At 42.9% G+C, this 21,122-nt stretch overlaps 1 protein-coding gene across 1 annotated transcript in view; it reads left to right on the plus strand.

Moving 5' to 3' along the window:
- The window catches only part of LOC125452898 (gamma-aminobutyric acid receptor subunit beta-1-like), a 274,999-nt gene that overhangs the window by 213,535 nt on the left and 40,342 nt on the right, over positions 1 to 21,122 (plus strand). The window lies entirely within an intron of this gene.

Consider the following 21,122-nt stretch of genomic DNA (forward strand, 5'->3'; position numbering starts at 1 on the left):
CACCTCAAATCTCACTAACCTACATTAGCTCCCAATTAAACAACTACTTTGATTTGATTTGATTTGCTGTAGTCACATGTGCCTAAGTACAATGGAAAGCTTTGTTTTGCCAGCAGTACAAGCAAATCATAGCAAACGCTGACATACAGATCATAGGGTCCTTAGATAGAGTGAGGCATACAGGTTACACTGGACAGGAGAGGCAGGAAGCAAGATCAACATTAATCATTGATCAACCATTCATCAGTCAAGTAATGACAGGGAAGTAGCTGTTCCTGAACCTGCTTGTGCATGTGTTCAGGCTTCTGTATCTTCTGCCTGATGGAAGAGGTTACAGGAGAGCATTACCGGCTGGGTGGGGTCTTAATGGTGTTGGCTGCCTTTCCGCAGCAACGAGAAGTGTAAATAGAGTCCATGGATGGGAGGTTGGCTTCCATAATGGCCTGTGCTGTGCGCACCACCTTCTGTAGTTTCTTTCAGTTCTGGGCAGAGCAGTTACCGTACCAGGCCGTCATGCACCTGGATAGTAAGCTTTCTACTGTGCGCCTGTAGAAGTTGGTGAGAGTCCTTATGGACATGTCTAATTTCCTGAGCTGTCTGAAGAAGAGGAGGTGTTGTTATGCCTTCTTGACCGTTCCATCTATGTGAGAATTCTAGGCAAGTGTGTCAGTTATCGTCACTCCAAGAAACTTGATGCTGTCCACCCTCTTAACCTCAGCTCTGTTGATGCAGATGGAGGCACGTTCTCCTCCTTTCTTTCTGAAGTCAATGATCAGTTCTTTAGTTGTGTTGCTATTGAGAGAGAGGTTGCTGTAATTGCATCACGCTGTCAAGCCCTCTATCTCCTTTCTGTATTCTGACTCATCATTGTTTTATATCTGTCCACAAAGGTGTTATCAGAAAACCTATATATGGCATTAATTCAGAATTTGGCTGCACAGTTGTGGGTGTACAGGGAGTGCAGTAGGGGGTTGAGAATGCACCCGTGGGATCTTCAGTGTTGAGGGTTATTGTGGTTGAGGTACAGTTGTCCATCTTCACTGATTGTGGTCTATGGGTCAGGAAGCTAAGGATCTAGTTGCAGAGGTTGGTGTAGAGACCTAGGTTTCAGAGTTTTGAGATCAGTCTGGAAGGGATTATGGTGCTGAAGGCAGAGTTGTAGTCAATGAGTAGGTAGGTGCCCTGGTTGTCCTGATGTTTCAGGGATGAGTGCAGGGATAGGGAAATAGCATCTGCTGTGGATCTGTTACGCCTTTTTTAAAATCCTCGTTTCTAATTCCTTTCGTGACCTGGCCTATCCATAACTCTGTGATCTCCTCTGACTTCACCTGCACCCATGCTCTTCAAACTCTGGCCTCATGATCAGCCTTGATTTTAATGGCTTCACCTTTGGCTATTCCTGTCATTAACTGTTTAGTCTCTAAACTCTGAAATGATCAATTTCAATCCCTGAATTTCTGCTGTCTTTTTCACCGTGGTTTTACTCGTCTGCCTGAATATAACTTTGTGTGGCTCAGTGTCATGCTTTATTTTACAAACCCCTGCCGTGTGTCTTGGGAGGTTTTATTACATTAAAAACATTGTATTAATGCAGGCTGTTATTGAATCACCAACAGGCTTTGGTATAGCTCCCAGTGACCTGTCACTCATCTTTGACTTCCAGATATAGCCTGAAAATCAAAGCCACTTGTTATTTTAGAATGAGAATGAGAAGATCCTTTATTGCAGAAGTACAGGAGTACAGTAAAAAGTTTTACAATGACCCTTCTTATAGCTCCATCTTAGGTATAACGTACCGAGATACAAGTCTTAGATACAAAAACAGGAATAGAAACAAAAAGTAGTTGCATTACCTTACAATGGTTCATTGTATAAGTTAGAGATATAAGATAGTTAAAATGAGAGACATTTCAGTCAGAAAAGCAAGTTACAAATAAATAATACATTGCAGTAGTTCAACACAGAGGCTTCCAGGTGTGGTCTGACCACCTGCACCAGACCCCAATCCAGCAATCAGCCCATCCCACTCGAAGCCTCTAGTCATCTCTCAGCTGCTCCAAGGTAGGTTTTAAATGGGACTCACTGCCCCGTGCCGATCTCTGCTCCGGGACTCCATTCTCTGCACCAGTCTCCGCTCCAGAACTCCATTCCCTGCGCCGGCTGACACTCTGGGACTCGATACCACACAGAGACCTCTGCTCTCGGACTTCTTACCCCTCCGGCCTCCACACCGGGACTCCATTCCCCCGGCTGGCCTCTGCTCCGGGACTCCATTCCCCGCGACAATCTCTGCACCGGGACTCCATTCCCCCGGCTGGCCTCTGCTCTGGAACTCCATTCCCTGCTCTGATCTCTGCACCGGGACTCCATTTCCCTGGCTGGCCTCTGCTCCGGGACTCCATTCCCCGCTCCAATGTCTGCTCCGGGACTCCATTCCCCGCTCCAATGTCTGTTCCGGGACTCCATTCCCCATTCCGACCTCCGCTCCGGGACTCCATTTCCCCAGCCAAACTCAGCTCCGGGACTCCATTCCCCACACCGACCTCCACTCTGGGACTCCAGTCCCCTCTCCGACCTCTACTCCGGGACTCCATTCTCTGGCCAACATCCGCTCCGGGACTCCATTCCCCTCACTGGCCTCCGCTCCAGGACTCAGTCCACGTGCTGACCGCTGCTCCGGGATTGCTTCCCCTCACAGGCCTCTGCTATGGATTTGTCTTCAGGCCTCTCCAGCTGCTCCATTCCCCTGTGGATAAATTTGTGCCAATTTTCTTTTAAATGCAAAAAAGGGGGATAAAAGAGAGAAAAGAAAAATAACAAGCCGGGCAGAGGAGCTCCGGCTGGAGCATCTTATTCTGCTGCCATCTTATTTATATCAAAGTGTCAATCGGGGGTATAATATTCATTTAATATAATTTTACAGATGCTTTATAGATATGTGCAGGATATTTAAGCAGAAATCAACTAACTATTTGAACTGAATTGAATTGAATTAGCTGTATTGTCAGGAACGAAAACTGAAGTTGCCGGAAAACCTCAGCAGGTCTGGCAGCATCTGTGAAGGAGAAAGCAGAGTTAACGTTTCAGGTCCGGTTGTTCTGAGGAAGGGTCACTGGACCCGAAACGTTAACTCTGTTTTCTCCTTCACATTTGCCAGACCGGATGAGCTTTTCCAGCAACTTTGCTTCTGTTCCTGATTTACAGCATCCACAACTCTTTCAGTTTTTATTTAGCTTTATTGTCACATGCACTCACATGAGCACAGTGAAAATTTTACAGTCGCTGCATTACAGCGTAGCAGATAAAAAAAGTGTGGAGCTGGATGAACAGCAGGCCGAGCAGCATCTTAAGAGCACAAAAGCTGACGTTTCGAACCTAGCCCCTTCATCAGAAAAGGGGGATGGGGAGAGGGTTCTGAAATAAATAAGGAGAGGGGGAGGCAGGTCAAAGGTGGGTAGAGGAAAAGATAGGTGGGGGAGACAGACAAGTTAGGCAAAGGTGGCGGAAAACTGCTCGATGTCCAAACGTATTCGTTGATGTGTGGGTGGAGGGGGACAAAGGTGAGCCCCTTGCTGAGGACTGACCATTCGTCCTCAGTCAGTGGGAGGTCGAGGGGGATGGTGAAAATTCGTCAGGGCTCAGTGTGGCTGTCGCCTCTAAAGCTGCTGGCTGTGGGTGGAGCGATGAGGTCGTCGGCTGTGGGCAGGGTTCCAGCGGTGTCGGTAGGTACAGTTACTTAAGTTCAAATTCTTAGGGAACAAAAATAATTTAAAAAGTAAAGAAGTAAATAGCCCAGCATTACAGATCATAGGAAGAAATTAGAAAAATAAAGATGTGAAATGTTCAGAATATCAGTCTTTCAGTCCATGCTGGCACCTAGCCACAATGGAGATCCTTACCACCCCTCCACCGCCTGTGCCGAACCCACCAACATAGGTGTCACCCAATTTAGGTGCCATCTCTTTGCTGCTGGGCCCAATTCATTGATACCACTGATCCCACACTCATCCCGCACCAAGAGTCTCTGGCTCTGCTGCCAAGCCAGGCCGCCATGAGGCCACAAGTCCTGCTTCAGCTGCCTATCTTGGAGAGTCCACTGCTGCCGGTGCTGCCATCCCCAATCATGGAGGAGCTTTGCTGCCATCGGCCCTGATCGGTGAGAGAACCTACCACCACCTCCTATCGCCAGGAGAAACCACATCCATCGCTCCGCAGGCAGCTCACTCTCGTTGCTGCACCAGTGCGGCCAAACAGCTCACCACAGAAGAGAATTAAAAAATACCAACAGAAAAGGAAAACAAAGTGAAAGAAAAGAGCAGAAGCAAAAGTAAAAGAAAGAAGGAAAGCAAATGGGATCAGATGGGCCCTGGGCAAGAGTCCACAGGCAGCCCTGTTACTCTGTGGTCATCTTACTGGACGAAGACCAATTATTACCAATAATTTGCAAAATATCTTATGTCAGGCCTAAATATTTCCTCTAATGATCTATTTCACCAATGGACAGAAAAGAAATAGAAACTAAGTCAACTGGTGAAATCAAATCCTAAAGACACAGTCATTAAAAATAAACAATAAAACAGATTTTAATTAGCAAAACACTTACAATACAACTATCAATTATGGTATCAACACCATACTAAAAAAACCTTTGTCCATAATTATGTTTTTCTTTATTTGTGAAGACATTTTGTGAATGCTAGTATTTCTGTTTCACTCAGTGAATTGAGTATTACACCCTAATGTAGGTTTATTGGTGGTACAAGCATTATGTCGGGTACTATGCTATGGGCTCTGCCCCTGGTGTCTACCTGTCTGCCCTCACCACACAGCAATCTTAAACCATCTGTATGCTAGGGATTCTTTTTGTCCTTGACAACTGCAATTTTCCTGGGCAGGCAGGCAGAGCTGGGCAGCGAACACAAATCCTGAACTGGGCTGAGTCCACTACTCTCTGTAATTTCATGCAGTCTTGGGCGGAGCAGTTGCCATACCAAGCTGTGATGGATCTAGATAGGCTGCTTTCTATGGTGCATCTATAAAAATTGGTAAGATTCATTGTGGACATGCCGAATTTCAGTAGCCTTCTGCAGAGGTAGAGGCATTGGTATACTTTATTGACTGGCATCAATGTGGGTCGACCAGGATAAATCGTTGGTGATGTTTTTGCCTACAAATTTGAAGTTCTTGACCAACTCCACCTCAGCACCATTGACACAGACAGGACCATGTCCTTTACTCCACTTCCTGAAGTCGATTACCATTCCTTCATGTGGCTGACATTGAGGGAGAGATGTTATCTTTACACCATGTCACCAAGTTGTCTACCTCTTTCCTTTACTCTGTCTAGTCATTGTTTCAGACCTGACCCACTACGGTGGTGCCAAAGGCAAATTGTAAATGGAGTTAGAGCTGAATTTGGCTACACAGTCGTGAATGTATACGGAGTGTAGTTAGAGGCTGAGTATGCAGTCTTGCGGGGCACCAGTGTTAAGGATTATCGTGGACAAGGCACTGTCACCTCTCCTTACTGATTGCAGTCTGTGGGTCAAAAAAATCAAGGACCCCCAGGGGCAGAGGGGAGAGCGGAGTCCTAGGTCTTGGAGTTTGGGATGAACTTGGTTGGAATTATGGTGTTGAAGTCAGAGCTAAAGTCAACAGATAGGAGTCCTACACAGATGACTTTGTTATACAGATGTTCCAGGAATGAGTTTATGGCCAGGGAGATAGCGTTTGCAATGGTAGGTGAATTGTAGTGGATCAAGGGAGGCTGGAGTTGATGTATGCCATTACTAACCTCTCAAGGCACTTCATCATGATGGATGCCAGAGCCACCAGGCACATCATCTGATTTTTCTTTGACACCGGGATGATAGTGGTCATTTTGAAACTCATATTGTAGTGAGGAGACATTAAAGATGTCAGTGAATACTCCTTCCAGTTGGTCCGCACAGGTTCTGAGTGCACAGCTGAGGACTCTATCCAGACCAGTCACTCTCAAGAAGGCTAATCTGATGACTGCGGAGGGAACTGTGGGTACAAGTGCAAACCGAGCTTGTTGGGTCAAGTAACATCATTTCACTGACCTTCTGTTCAAAGTGAGCATTGCTCATCAGGGAGGGATGCATTGTTCACAGTGATTCTGCTCGACTTTGCTTTGTAGCCTGTTATATTGTGTAAGCCTTGCCACGGTTGGTGTGGTATTGTCTCTTGGTGTCCCTGATGGCTTTCCAAAGATCATACCTAGATTTCCTGTATAAGTCAGGGTCACCCAACTTGAATGCCTCAGACCTGGACTTCAGTAGGCAGTAGATCTTCCAGTTCATCCGTGGTTTACAGTTGGGGAACACTCGGATTGACACGTAGTACTCTACATTCATACTGATGATGTCTATAATGGTGGTGGCATAGTCACTTAGACTGGCTGCTGAGTCCTTGAATATGGACCAGTCCACCGATTCCAAGTGTCACGTGTGAGCTCGCCTGTTACCTCAGAGCAACATGGTACGACTTCCTGTACTGGACCCTCATGCTTCAGTTTCTGAAGAAGAAGGGTGAAGGAGCAGAGCCTTATGGTCTGATTGACCAAAATGCAGGTGGGGGATAGAGCGATAGGTGTCTTCGATGGTTGTGTGGCAATGGTCAAGGATGTTCGGAGTTTGCTGGGACAGGAGACACATTGATGGTATTGTAATAGCACATTCTTGACATTGGCCTGTGTGAAGTCACCGGCTACAATGAACATGGCCTCGGGGTTTTCCATCTCAAGGCTATTTGTAGTGGTCTACATTTCATCAAGTGTGCTCTTCACTCCCTCATGGGGTGGGATGTAAACTGCTATCAGAATAGCAGAAGTAAGCTCCCACAGTAGGAAGTCAGGGTGGCTCTTCGCCATTAGATATTATAGGTCCAGGGAGCAATAACACACCAGGGTCATCATGTGCTAGCACCAAGAGGTGTTGATCAGGAGGCAGGCCCTTCTGCCCTTTGCCTTGCATGAGGATGTCGTTCAGTCCATCTGGTGGATTGGAAAGCGCTCAGGTTGTAAGGCACAGTCAGCAGAAGCAGGATTGAGCCATGTCTCTGTAAAACAGAGCACTCAGCATTCCCTTGATTCTGTTTGGTTGGATCAGCTAGTGCTGCTGGGAAAAGAGCTCTCAAATGGCCAGCAGCTCTTGGAGGCAGGATTTACCCCCAGATGGGGCAGAATGTTTGTCTACTAAATTGTACCAAGGAAAACTGGCAGAGTTACAATTTACACAGGGTGAAATGAGGACCTAAGAGCAGTGTAGAAAAGTTCCCCCGGTGAAACTGCATCCTGCACAGTGCAACTTTGGGTCAGAGAATTACTTCCAGATTTTGACAAGGCTAAAGTGTTTTGCAAATCGATTTGGGATTTGTTCATTCATTTCATTCTTTGTCTTACTGTCACATTTTGAATTTGAAGTTACCTACTGCAAAATAGACAGTTGAAGCATAAAGTGATACACGTGTGCCAAATCCAGAGTCTCGACTTTGATCTCCGAAGCAACTTTTCTCATTTTTTTTCTGTGCTGCTTTGTGGAGAAAGAGAAAAATGGTTGTGACAAATGTTTTTAACCCAAACCCGCATCTCATTACCACTCTTTCCACTGTGTTCAGACACACCTCTTGGCAGACCACTCATGAACCAATATTACAGCAAGTGGAAAATCGTTCTCTCCCCTCCAGGTCAGCTTTGGGAGGGAAAGAATTACAAAAAAAAAGAATTTTGTTTTTAACCATTTTTGATTAAACCACTATATTCAGTCAAAAAAACAGTTATGTGTTGAATAAAGCCACAGAAATACTGAATTAAATGATGCCACTTCCTCCGGTTTGTGCTTGCTACAAGTTCCCTGGTAATGTTGACAGTGTTGAATTCACCATAGCAACAGCTCCTGAGAGTCAGCTCAATTTCCGCCCAAAAGCAAGCAGTTCACTTCATTATTTTAAAGGAATAATACAGCAAAACACAGAACTTAAACAGCACAAAAATTACTTTAAAATGCAATTATCGCAAAAGCAATGATTTTAGTTTGTCATGTTAAAGTATATTCCTATAAACATAGACATCAGGAGCAGGAATACACTGCTCAGCTCCTTGAGCCTCCTCCTCCATTCAGTATGATCATTGCCGCTCTAATAACTCAACATTCCTGCCTACTCCCGATAAGATTTGCCTCAGGCTTATCAAGGAACTATTCACCTCTGCCTTAAAAATATTTAAATACCCTGCTTCCACTGCCAATCGTGAAAGACAGTTCCAAATGATTCACGAACCTTTGAAAGGAAATAAATTCTCCTTATCTCACTCTTAAACAGACAATCCCTTATTTTAAGACAGTGACCTTTACTTCCAGATTATTGCAGAAGTACATTCTTTCCACCTGCACCCTGTCATAAACGCTGAGGATCTTATATATTTCAATAAAATCACTTCCTATTCTTTTTAATTTCAACAGTTACAAGCCTAGCATTGAATTTTTCCTCATAATTCAAACTACCCATTCCAGGTAAACTCGTCGGAACTATTTCCAATGCGTTTATATCCTTCTTCAAGTAACAATATCAGTGCTGTGCAAAGTACTTCTGATGTAGTTGTTGGGATTAGAAGTGGTGAACACCAAATTCAGGCACACTTCAACCTTATATTTTAATCCAAACATATTTTTATTCTAAACAATTAAAATAGTCTTGTTCATTTGTCTTTTACTTTAAATAAGTTACATCAAGTTTTCTTTCATGATGTAGGAAACATCTCAAAAGATATTAGATTAGTTTTTTTTGTTTATTAGATTACCTACAGTGTGGAAACAGGCCCTTTGGCCCAACAAGTCCACACCGTCCCTTGAAGCATCCCACCCAGACCCATCCCCCTATAACCCACACACCCCTGAACACTACAGGCAATTTAGCATGGCCGATCCATCTCGCCTGCACACCTTTGACTGTGGGAGGAAACTGGAGCACCCGGAGGAAACCCATGCAGACACGGGGAGAACGTGCAAACTCCACACCGACAGTCGCCCAAGGCCAGAATTGAACCCGGGTCCTTGGTGCTGTGAGGCTGCAGTGCTAACCACTGAGCCACCGTGCTGCCCATATTCTTGGTTTATTGTCTGTCAGCACTTCTATTCTGACCTGTTTTTCCTTGGTAATAATGTTGTCAGGGACAGGTAAAGAGGCAGGTCCTAAATCTATCTCAATCAAAATAGGAATTGAGCCTGTCCTATTGGCATTATTCTGAACAATACACTAGCCATTTAGTCAACTGAGTTACATCAGAAGTACTTTGCACAGCACTGATTTTGTTACTTGAAGAAGGATATAAACGCATTGGAAATAGTTCAGAGGAGTTTACCTGGAATGGGTAGTTTGAATTATGAGGAAAAATTCAATGCTAGGCTTGTAGCTGTTGAAATTAAAAAGAATAGGAAATGATTTTATTGAAATATATACGATCCTCAGGGTTTATGGCACGGTGCAGGTGGAAAGAATGTACTTCTGCAATAATCTGGAAGTAAAGGTCACTGTCTTAAAATAAGGGATTGTCTGTTTAAGAGTGAGATAAGGAGAATTTATTTCCTTTCAAAGGCTTGTGAATCATTTGGACCTGTGTTCCACAAATGGCAGTGGAAGCAGGGTATTTAAATATTTTTAAGGCAGAGGTGAATAGTTCCTTGATAAGCCTGAGGTAAATCTTATCGGGAGTAGCCAGGAATGTTGAGTAATTAGAGCTTCAATGATCATACTGAATGGAAGAGGAGGCTCAAGAAGCTGAGCAGTGTATTCCTGCTCCTGATGTCTATGTTTATAGGAATATACTTTAACATGACAAACTAAAATAATCGCTTTTGCAATAATTGCATTTTAAAGTAATTTTTGTGATGTTTAAGTTCCGTGTTTTGCTGTATTATTCTTTTAAAATAATGAAGCGAACTGCTTGCTTTTGGGTGGATGATGAGCTGACTCTCAGGAGCTGTTGCTATGGTGAATTCAACACTGTCAACATTACCAGGGAACTTGTAGCAAGCACAAACTGGAGGAAGTGGCATAATTTAGTTCAGTATTTCTGTGGCTTTATTCAACACACGTCAGCTTTTGTGCTCCTGAGATGCTGCTTGGCCTGCTGTGTTCATCCAACCCCACACTTTGTTAACACTAAGATTTTCTTTAGCACAAGTTCTAATGCCTAGGTAGGTGATACTAACAGTTCATGAAATAGTCTGCCAGGAAGCCTCAGGTGCATAATTCATGATCGTCCGTCAATAATTTTTCAGGGACATAAAATCAGACACTATGTATTCAATATTTCCCAAAATCTAATATTGTTGATAGTAATGCAATGCAATGCTACCTGACATGTGAAGTATTACTTTTTTTCATTCATTCACACAATGTGGGTACATCTGATTAGATCAGCTTATGTTGCTTATTACTGAGTGCCCTCACAAAGACATTGAAATGCCTTCTTGTAAAGCTGCAGTCAATGTGATGTGTGTACACTCACAGTACTGTCAGGAAAGGACTTCCAGGATTTGACTGAGCAACAGCAAAGGAACGGTGATACAAATTGAACTCAGGACGGTGAGTGGCTTGGAAAGGAACTTGCAGATCGTGTTGTTCCCATGCAGCTGCTAGCCTCGTCCTTACACACGCTAAAGGTCATAGACTTGCAAGATGCTGGCAATGAAACATTTAGACACAGCATATCTTATAAATACTACACAGTGTTGCTCCTGAATGTTGGTGATGAAAAGCTGAATATTTGTGGATCTGGTGCCAGTGAAGTGGGCTGCTTTGTCCTGGATAGTGTTAAACTTCTTGAATGTTGTTTGAACTGTACTCATACAGACAAGTGGGAATATTCCATCACACTTCTGACTTGTACATTGTAGATGGTGGTCAGGCTTTGGGGAGTCAGGAGATGAGTTACTTATTGCAATACTCCTAGCCTCCAACTTGCTTTTGTAGCCACTGCATATTTTTGGCCAGTTAAGTTCAGTTTCTGATCAACAATAATGTCTACAATGTTGGTTGTCGAGGATTCAATGATGTTAATGCCATTGAGTGTAAAGAAATGGTGGTCAGACTCTCTCTTGTTGGAGATGGTCATTTGCCTGCCACTCTGTGGCATGGATATAACTTGCCACTTATCACACCAAGTCTGAGTGTTGTTTGGGTCTTGCTGCATTTGGACAAAGGCTGCTTGTGTATCTGAAGAGCCATGAATGGAGCTAAAATTTATACAATCAGATGTGATTATCCCCATGTCTGCCCTTATAATGATGATGAGGGGCATCCTTTTATCCCTTGCCAGCCATGACAAGCCACTTAACACAATGGAAATAAAGGTAATTTGGAGCATTGAGAATGAATGGAAGTGAGTTCCTTCATGGAGACAATAACATATGGATGTTTAGTTTTGATATCAGGTATGGTAACACTGACTTATTATCAAATTTAAGTTGCTACCCTTAGCAATATAATTCATACTGTCACTGAAGCTGCTCTAGCAAAGAAGAGACATGATTTACCACCAACCCATACAGTTTTAAAGAATAGCTTTCTACATGAAGTACAAGATTACTGAATTTAATATTAAAGTTTAACTTTGTGGTGATAAATTTCAGAAAACATGCACATTTACATACATTATGGGATCTCTGGCCTCTTCAGAGCTCAGGGCGAGCCTATTTACCTCAGTTTCAGAAGATAATGGATCCAGTTTTTCCTTCAGAAACTTAAATAACCTAAGGCTGATGCTTCTGTGGGTACTGAAGAAATATTGTACAGTTGGTCTGTTCTAGTTGATATTTGTGGGGCATTACTGTCAGGTAAAGATATAGCTCGATGCTGGGTCTTTTTTAAAGCAGTTGTTGTTTACATCAAATGAGCTAAAAATGTTATAACTACGTACATGATAAAAGCTAGTGTGTTGATACCACCATGTCTATCATCATGTGGTCATATCATCACCATTGACATAGATACCTGTATGCATGTTCAGGTGTGAACCCTTTAATATTGCATGTGCTGTCTTTCAAATAAAATTTTAAACCAAGGCAACATCTGCCCTCATATAAAGCTCCCCTTGGCACTAATTTGCAAAAGAATAAGGAACTTGGTGTCTTAGCCATAATCACCCTTCAATTAATATCATTAACATAACTAAACGCATTATTATTACATTGCTGTTTGTGGGACTATACTGTGCAGAAATTGGCTTCAGAGTTTTTCTACATTATAACAATAACTACATGGTAAAAGCACTTTGTTGTTCCAAACTGTGCTTTACTGGCCCCAGCCTATTGGTCAGCACATCAGCAGAGCTGCCTGGCTGGAAAAGTTAACAGGGGCTCAGCAGCACATATGGCTAACATCTATTTCAATAAAGCAGAGCTGCATTCATCGCACAGAAGAGATTGCTGACTACCTCTAACTCTAAGGAGGAGAATATCAAATGAAGGAATAACCAAGAGAGCTCCTGGGTTCTCTAGTTGCACTGGAGGCTTCGGACAGAAAGCATGCAAGAAAAGGATTGCCATACGTTCAGTTGAAATCAGGAGGCCAAAAGGAATACATTAGAAGAAATGGGAGTGGATTGAACAGATTTTGGGACAGCACGGCAGCTCAGTGATTGGCACTGCAGCCTCACAGCGCCAGGGACCTGGGTTCAATTCCAGCCTTGGGCGACTGTCTGTGCGGAGTTTGCATGTTCTCTCCGTGTCTGCGTGGGTTTTTCCCAGGTGCTCCAGTTTCCTCCCACAGACCAAAGATGTGCAGGCCAGGTGGATTGGCCATGCTAAATTACCCGTGGTGTTCAGGGGTGTGTGTGTTGTAGGGGAATGTGTCTGGTTGGGATGCTCCAAGGGCCAGTGTGGACTTGTTGGGCTGAAGGGCCTATTTCCACACTGTAGGGATTCTATGATAGTGAGGTCAATTTCCACAATCTGATCCTGAGGAACTGGATCAAGTGCCAGAAGAATTCAAAGATGTCACATAGTGGTCAAGGTCAGTAAAAGAACAAAGAAAAGTCAAAAATTGGTCACTCATTTTGTGGGCTGCCCCACTTTGTGGAATCTTGTGTATTTGTGGGACCATGCAACAATGTATTTCGACATACAGTGACTAATTTTTCGAATTAAGTAACTCTCCATTGTTTAAGAATATCCAGAGAATGTGAAAAGTGTTTCAAATTAGCAATTTGTAGTGGGTGTTGGTAATAGTGAAGTGCAAAATTTGCAAAGTCATTTCTGATTGTTCCTCTTCCAGGACAATATCCAGCACTTAATTTGCATACAATCAGTGCTCCTGATAGATAACACATGGTGCAGAGTACCACAGCAGTCAACAGTTCAATTGCTTCAAAGGTTATTTGTCACTGTTAAAAACTTGGCTGTTTGCAAAATGGAAGATAAATGCATAGAACAGAAGAGTTCCAGAAATGCAACCAGAGCAACTTCAGAAAATTAGAGATAATGGGAACTGCAGATGCTGGAGAATCCAAGATAATAAAGTGTGGAGCTGGATGAACACAGCAGGCCAAGCAGATTCAAAATCTCCCCTTCCCCCACCACATCCCAAAACCAGCCCAGTTCATCGCCTCCCCCCACTGCATCACACAATCAGCCCAGCTCATCCCCTCCCCCCAATGTATCCCAAAACCAGCCCAGCCTGTCTCTGCCTCCCTAACCTGTTCTTCCTCTCACCCCAAGCCGCACCTCCATTTCCTACCTACTAACCTCATCCCACCTCCTTGACCTGTCCGTCTTCCCTGGACTGACCTATCCCCTCCCCACCTCCCCACCTATACTCTCCTCTCCACCTATCTTCTTTTCTCTCCATCTTCGGTCCGCCTCCCCCTCCCTCCCTATTTATTCCAGAACCCTCACCCCAACCCCCTCTCTGATGAAGGGTCTAGGCCCGAAACATCAGCTTTTGTGCTCCTGAGATGCTGCTTGGCCTGCTGTGTTCATCCAGCTTCACACTTTATTATCTTTATTTCAGAAAATTAGATTTGTTTATTCAGTAATTGTATGTTATCCTTCAATACAAATAAGGACCAAAATAGCCAGACTGGAAGTGCAGAAACATTCAAAAATATCACAAATGTTCGGCAAATCTGTGAGAAGGTATGCAAGTATTTTGACAGGCAAGTTTCTACACACACTGCTCAATTTTAATATGTTGCTTTATCGGGTATCTTAATAGCATTTCAGCTTTGCCAGAATGCTGTATATTGATATTATGATTTGGCGTTTAGTGGAGTGGTATTAGGGAATTAGTTAGAATGCTGTAAATGCATTGGTGCCTCCTGGGTGCCAACATCAGGAACGTAAAGAGGTTTGTTGGAATAAGTTATTGGTTCGGGCATACACCAACTAGAAGCACAATAATGGGTCTCATGAAGTGGAGAAATTAGATTTGATTCCAATCATTGGAGAGTTTTATCCCTAATACCATCGACTTCAATTTTGCTAGGACACTTTGTTATCAAACTCAATGATATGTTTCCTTGATGTTAAAGGTAGTCACTCTGACCTCGTATTACAGTTCAGCTCCTTTGTTCATGTTTGGATCGAAGCTGCAATGAGTTCAGGTGTTGAATGACCCTGGTAAGCTCGCATTAGTGACCACTGTATTGCTGTGTAAATAGCATTCAATTACACTGTCAACAATACCTTCCATCACTCTGGTGATTGAGAACAGATAGGGAAGACGGTAATTGGCTGGGTTGGATTTGTCTGTCTTTTTGTGCACAGGACATAGCTGGGCAATTTTTTATATAGTCATGTAAACCCCAGTGTTATAACTGTACTGGAACAGCTTGGCATGGTCAGTTTGAGGTCATAGAGTCATGCAGCCCAGAAACAGACCCCTCAGCCTAACTTATCCATGCCAACCAGACATCCGATCCGATCTAGTCCCATTTGTCAACACTTGGCCTATACCCCTCTAAACCCTTCCTATTTATAAATGCATCTAGATGCCTTTCAAATGTTGTAATTGTACCCACTTCCATCACTTCCTCTGGCAGCTCATTCCATACATACATCACCCTCTGTGTGAAAAATTACTCTTCAGGTCCTTTTTAAATCTTTCCCATCTCACTGTAAACCTAGTTTTGGACTCTACCCACCCTGGGGAGAAAGACCTTGGCTATTCATTCTATTCGTGTCCCTCATGATTTTATAAACCTCTGTAAGATCATCCCTCAGTCTCTAACATTCGAGGGGAAAAAAGCCCAGCCTAATGAACCTCTCCTTGGATCTCAAACCATCCAATCCAGGAAACATCCTTGTAAACCTTTTCTACACCATCTCAAATTTGACAACATACTTCCTACAGAAGGGCAACCAGCATTGAATGCAGTATTCCAAAAGTCAGAAGTATTTAGTGCCAATACTGAAATGTTATTCGAACGCACAGCCTTTGCAATATTCAGTGCCTTCAATAATTTCTTCCATTCCTGAAATGAATAGAAGTTGATTGAAAGCTGGCATCTGTGATTCAGGGAACCTCAGGAGGAGGCTAAGATAGATTATCCACTGAACAATTCGGATTGAAATGGTTGCAGGAGTTGAGGAAATCCCAAATTTACACTGACAGCCAAACTGCTTCAGGAGGTGAGCCTAGTCCATAATGTCAAATTTCCGGACTATCTCTTTGGAATTCTTGGCAAAGCACCGAAGAAAGGCCAACTGAGACCTCCATTTCTTGAGAGCAAGTTGAAGTTTCATTCTGCTGAAATAAACTGTTTAGGTCTTAGTGAATGCTCTAACACTGCATTCCAACAAAGTACAACACAAGCTCAAAGACAACACCTTATTTTCCTCTTCATCGCTTCACAGCTTCCGGAATTCAATATTGAACTCTACAACTTCAGAGCATGACATCAATCATCCATTTTACTTGTATCCACCCTCAGTTTGTCTTGTTTGGGTCTTGTTGATTTTTCTATCCAGAGAATGGCCCATTTTCTCCATTACACAGGTATTATTTATACCTATTCTACACCTCTACCACTGCTTTACCATCAATTCCACACCTTTGACTTTTGCTGTGGGCACTCCCACCATCTGTTCCACTTGCTCATCTTCCCCTCTGTCAACAACATAAAAAAACACCATTTTCCACCCCCTTTCAGTTCTGAAGTCAGGTCTTGTCAGATTCAAAACTCTAATGCTGTTTCTCTCTCCGCAGATGCTGCCATAACTGCTGAGTTTCTCCATCATTTTCTGCTTTCATTTCGGATTTCCAGTTTCTGCAGCATTTAGCTATTGTTTTTGTGCTGATACTAAGTGGATAAATGTATACAAGACTGGATATCAGTTGGGTGCCAGACTCTTTGTATTGTTCCTCTGGTACACTGTGATTCCAAGGATACAGCTGCCCACAGTTCCTTCTTCCTCAGGCCATATATGTACCCAGATGGAGAGTCACTGCTTGCTTAGACATGTACTTACAAACCATGGTGGGAGTGCAACTGTCAGCATCCATGCCTGCACCTGTGTACTGAACCTCTGAGCTGGAGGCTGCTAGTCCCAGAAATCATCCAGGACAGAAGAATTACAAATTAAAATGAATATATGGTCTCAAATCCTCAGCCTGCCTTTGTACGATGGATATACTAGCAAGCTACGGTGTCAAATTTGGATAGGTGCTTCTGCTGGGACCCAGAACCATTCCCTAATGAAAAGCAAGCAGGATACAGTGTTGTATTTTGTGGAAATCCTCAGGTTAAGCGATTTGTGACAATCTGATATAGTGGGACTCCATCCGTAATCCTGCAAAGTGTGAATAAACACAAGACAGAGAAAACACAAGCCTGAGTCGAGTGTCTGGTCAGACTGCAACTACTGTTGTGGGTTTATTCATGAAAAGTCCCATCCTCAAGTTTGACAACATCGAAATGGAGATGAACACACTGACAATTAGAGGGTACTTACAGTTACACTGGCTGATCACAATTTTGTTTTCACTGTTCAAGAAATCATAGCATAAGGACTTTTGCTAAGAACGTTCACTACAAATTGTAAAATGAATTAAACGGTGGAAAGGCAGAGAAATGCACCTATTTAAAGTTTAATTGAATGCATGAAACTACTGCCATGTTTAAAAAGAAGTTGAACCATAAGATTTATTCATCATCATCTGTGGTTATGTCATGTCCCATAGGCAGAGCAGACTTACTCGAAGTGATAGTATACTGCTGCACAATCAGGAGGAATTTGCAATGTGAGTCCTCAACATTGACTACACTGCATAAATTCTCATGGCATCAGATCAATCATGGGAAAAGAAACCTCCTCTTGATTGCCACCTTCTCTCACACCACCTTATTGTCCCACCCGGCTAATGAATCATTACTCCCCCAAGTTGAATACCATTTAGAAGAGTGACTGAGGATGGCAAGGGCAGCTAATGTACTCTCAGTGGTGGGAGTCAATGTCCATCACCAAAAACAGTTAAATACCACTATTGCTGATCGAGCTGGCTAAATTCTAAAAGACAAAGCTACCGGTCTGGGTCTGAAACTTGTGCTGAAGGAGCCAACATGAGTGAAAACCTGCTTCAACTCACCCTCATCATTCTACTTAACATTTGGGAAAAACAAAAACAAATTTACCAGTGATAATGGGAACTGCAGATGCTGGAGAATCCAAGATAACAAAGTGTGGGGCTGGATGAACACAGCAGGCCAAGCAGCATCTTAGGAGCACAAAAGCTGACGTTTTCGGCCTAGACTCTTCATTAGAAAAAATGATGAAAGGCCTAGGCCCAAAACGTCAGCTTTTGTGCTCCTAAGATGCTGTTTGGCCTGCTGTGTTCATCCAGCCCCACACTTTGCTTTCACAATCCACCAGTTTCAGCACAATTTCATGAAGGGCAAGTCATGCTTGACAAACTTGATGGAGTTCTTGGAGGATTTAAGCAGGAAGGTAGATAATGGGGATCTAGTGGATGCAGTATATCTAGACTTCCAGAAGGTATTTGACAAAAAAAAAGACTGATGAAAAGACTGATGAGCAGGTTAGATCCCAGAGGGTTAAAGGTAGAGAATTGGCTTGGAAAGAAAATTGGCTGACTTTCAGAAAACAGTGAGTCATGAAAAATGGGTCCTTCTCTGGATAGTGAACAGTAACTAGTGGGATGCTGCAGGGTTCAGATCTCGGACCTCAACTGTTTATAATCTGTAACAATAATCTTCAAGTAGTTACAGGTTTAACATAGAAAAGTTCGCATAGGTGGAATGCAGGCTGCATTAAGCAGATAAACAGCTTATCGATGTCTAGGAAAATGGGCCAGAATCTGAAGGATGAAGTTTAATGTGGATGGGTGCAATTTGTCAAGTTTGGCTGGAAAAATAAAAGTGCAAACTATTATTTAAGTGGAAAGCAGAGTCAAAGTGTGTCAGTGCAGAGGGATCTGAGTGTCCTTGTGCATTAATCACAGAAAGTGGATATGCAGATGTAGTATCTAATAAGAAAGGCAAGTGGAATTACTGGCATTAATTGCAAAAGGACTAGATTATAAAAGTAAAGAAATGTTGTTACAGTTATATAAGGCATTGGTGAGACCACATCTGGAATATTGTGCCCAGTTTTACTCTCCTTACTGGAGGAATGATGTGGTGGCACTGGAGGCAGTTCAGCAGAGGTACACTAGATTGATTCCAAGGATGAAAGGGCTGTATGAGGAGCCATTGAATAGCTTGGGCTTCTACTCACTGGAGTTTAAAATAATGCAGACGGATCTGACTGACATAAATAAAATGCTAAATGGGGTTGATAAGGTTGATGTTGAACAGATGTTCCCCCTTGTGGTACAGTCTCAAACAAGAGATTATAGGTACAGAGTGAGAGCAGAAAGGTTCAAAACAGATAAGGAGAAACTACTTCTCTCAGAGGGTTGTGAATTTGTGGAACTCACTGCCTGAGAGTGCAGTAGAGGCAGAATCAATCAATAGATTCAAGAAAAAATAGAAATGTTTCTGATGAAAAGATTGATAAAGGGAGCAGGCAGGAAAGTGGAGTTGAGACCAGGGTGAGATCATGATCATGATCATGTTAAATGGCAGAGCAGGCTGACATGCCTACTCCTGCTTCTAATCCACATATTCCTATGTATAGCATTACCACCTTGCTAAATGGATTAGGTAGAAAGCAGATTTATAAGCTCAAAACTAGGCATCCATGAGGTATTGTGGACAACCAACAGGAGCAGAATTGTATTCAACAACAACCTGGAGTATCCCTCACTCTATCATTCATAATGAACTGGGAGACCATCCTTAGTGCAAACAGATGCATGGGACAGCATGCCAGGGCCACCACCTCCCAGACCAAAAACACAATCTGCCAACCTGGTCAAGCAGCAACATATGAATTCCTGCCTGCTGACAGCAGAGGAATCATGTTCTAGACAGAGCTAAACTATCAAAATCTGGCAGATTAGATGAAATTTCTGAAGTTGTGAACAATAGTGCTCAATAAGAGAGATCCCACCATGTCTGTACAATGTAAAGGCTGAGATACTAGCAAACATCATCATCCGGAATCCACCTCACTCTCCTCCCAAGCTAACCAGCATCACCGATAACAGCCATCAACCATTTCCACTTATTATGCATGATATCAAATTTCAGATACAGGAATGCTACAAACCATAACAACATGTTGGCAGTAAAAGTGAAGCCTTGTGCTTCAGAGTGGACTAACTCAGCAAGAACATGCACACCAATGCATAGTTTTGGTTCTGCAAGGATCCCACAGCTCCTGACATCATTATAGCTTTGTTTCAAATATCACCAGAGAGCTGAATTCCAGATATGTGATAAGAGTAATGGCCTTAAACATCAAGGCAGCATTTGCCTAAGTGTTGCATCTGGGAGCCCGAGAAAATTGATGAAAGTGGTAAACCTCTCCATGGGTTAGAGTCGTACCTGGAACAAAAGAGGGTGGTTGTGGTTGTGGAGGTCAATCACCTCAGTACCTGGACATCTGTGCAGGAGTTCCTCAGCATAGTGTCTAGACTCAAACATCTTCAGTTGCTTCTTTAATGACTTTCCCTCCATCATATAATCAGAATACCTAGATAACACAGCAGGCAATGTGCACTGACTACAAACTTGTTTGGGCTAATAATTGTGAAGTAATATTTCCGTCACATATGTGAAAGGTATTGGCCATCTCCCCTTGACATTCAATGGCATTACTATAGTTGAATTCCCCCAGTATAACTTGGGAGTTACCATTGTCTAGAAAATGAACTGGACCTGTACATATATACTGTACTCATAAGAGTAGTCCACTGCTTAAAGTCTACCAAGCATCCACAAGGCATAAGTTTGAATTGTGATTGAATACTCTTTAGTTGCCTGGATAAGTGCAGCTCCAGAAACCCTCAAAAAGTGCAACACCATCCAAAATACAGCAGCAGACTTGATCAGCACTCCATCCATTATCTTCAACATTCACAACCTCCACCACTGATGTACAGCAAAAACAATGAGTGCCATGTACATGATACACAGCAGCAACCTGTCAAGCTCCCTTTGGCAATACTTCCTAAGCCCATAAATTCTGTCAACTAGAAGGATAATGGGAGTGGATCCATGGAAATACCGTGACCAGTACATTTCAATCGAAGACCTATACCATCCTGACTTGGATCTATATTGTCATTCTTCCACTGTCACTGGGATTTCCTAATAGGTATATCCGCATCACAAAGAGCGCTGCGGTTCAAGAAGGTGGCTCACCATAAACCTTTCTCCAGGGCAATTAAGGGTAAGCAACAAACACTGGTCTCACCAGCAACTCTCGTCCCAAGAAGCAAAACACTGCAAATGATGGTAGTCGAAAATTGAAAAAGAAAACAGTGGAAATATTCAGCAAGTATGGATGAATCTGTGGAGAAAAAAGCACCAATAATGTTTTGGGTTAATAAACTTCCATCACACTCAAAGAAAGTTAGAGATGCGTCAATTTCATCAAAGAAGGTCTGTGATGGCACATCCACTGCAGCGAGCATTACAGCAAAGTGTTTGTTGCAGGAGAATGAGTTATTAGGGCTCGTAAACCTTTTATTAAATCCAA

The sequence above is a fragment of the Stegostoma tigrinum genome, chromosome 1 (genome assembly GCF_030684315.1).
Source record: "Stegostoma tigrinum isolate sSteTig4 chromosome 1, sSteTig4.hap1, whole genome shotgun sequence".
Taxonomy (NCBI): domain Eukaryota; kingdom Metazoa; phylum Chordata; class Chondrichthyes; order Orectolobiformes; family Stegostomatidae; genus Stegostoma; species Stegostoma tigrinum.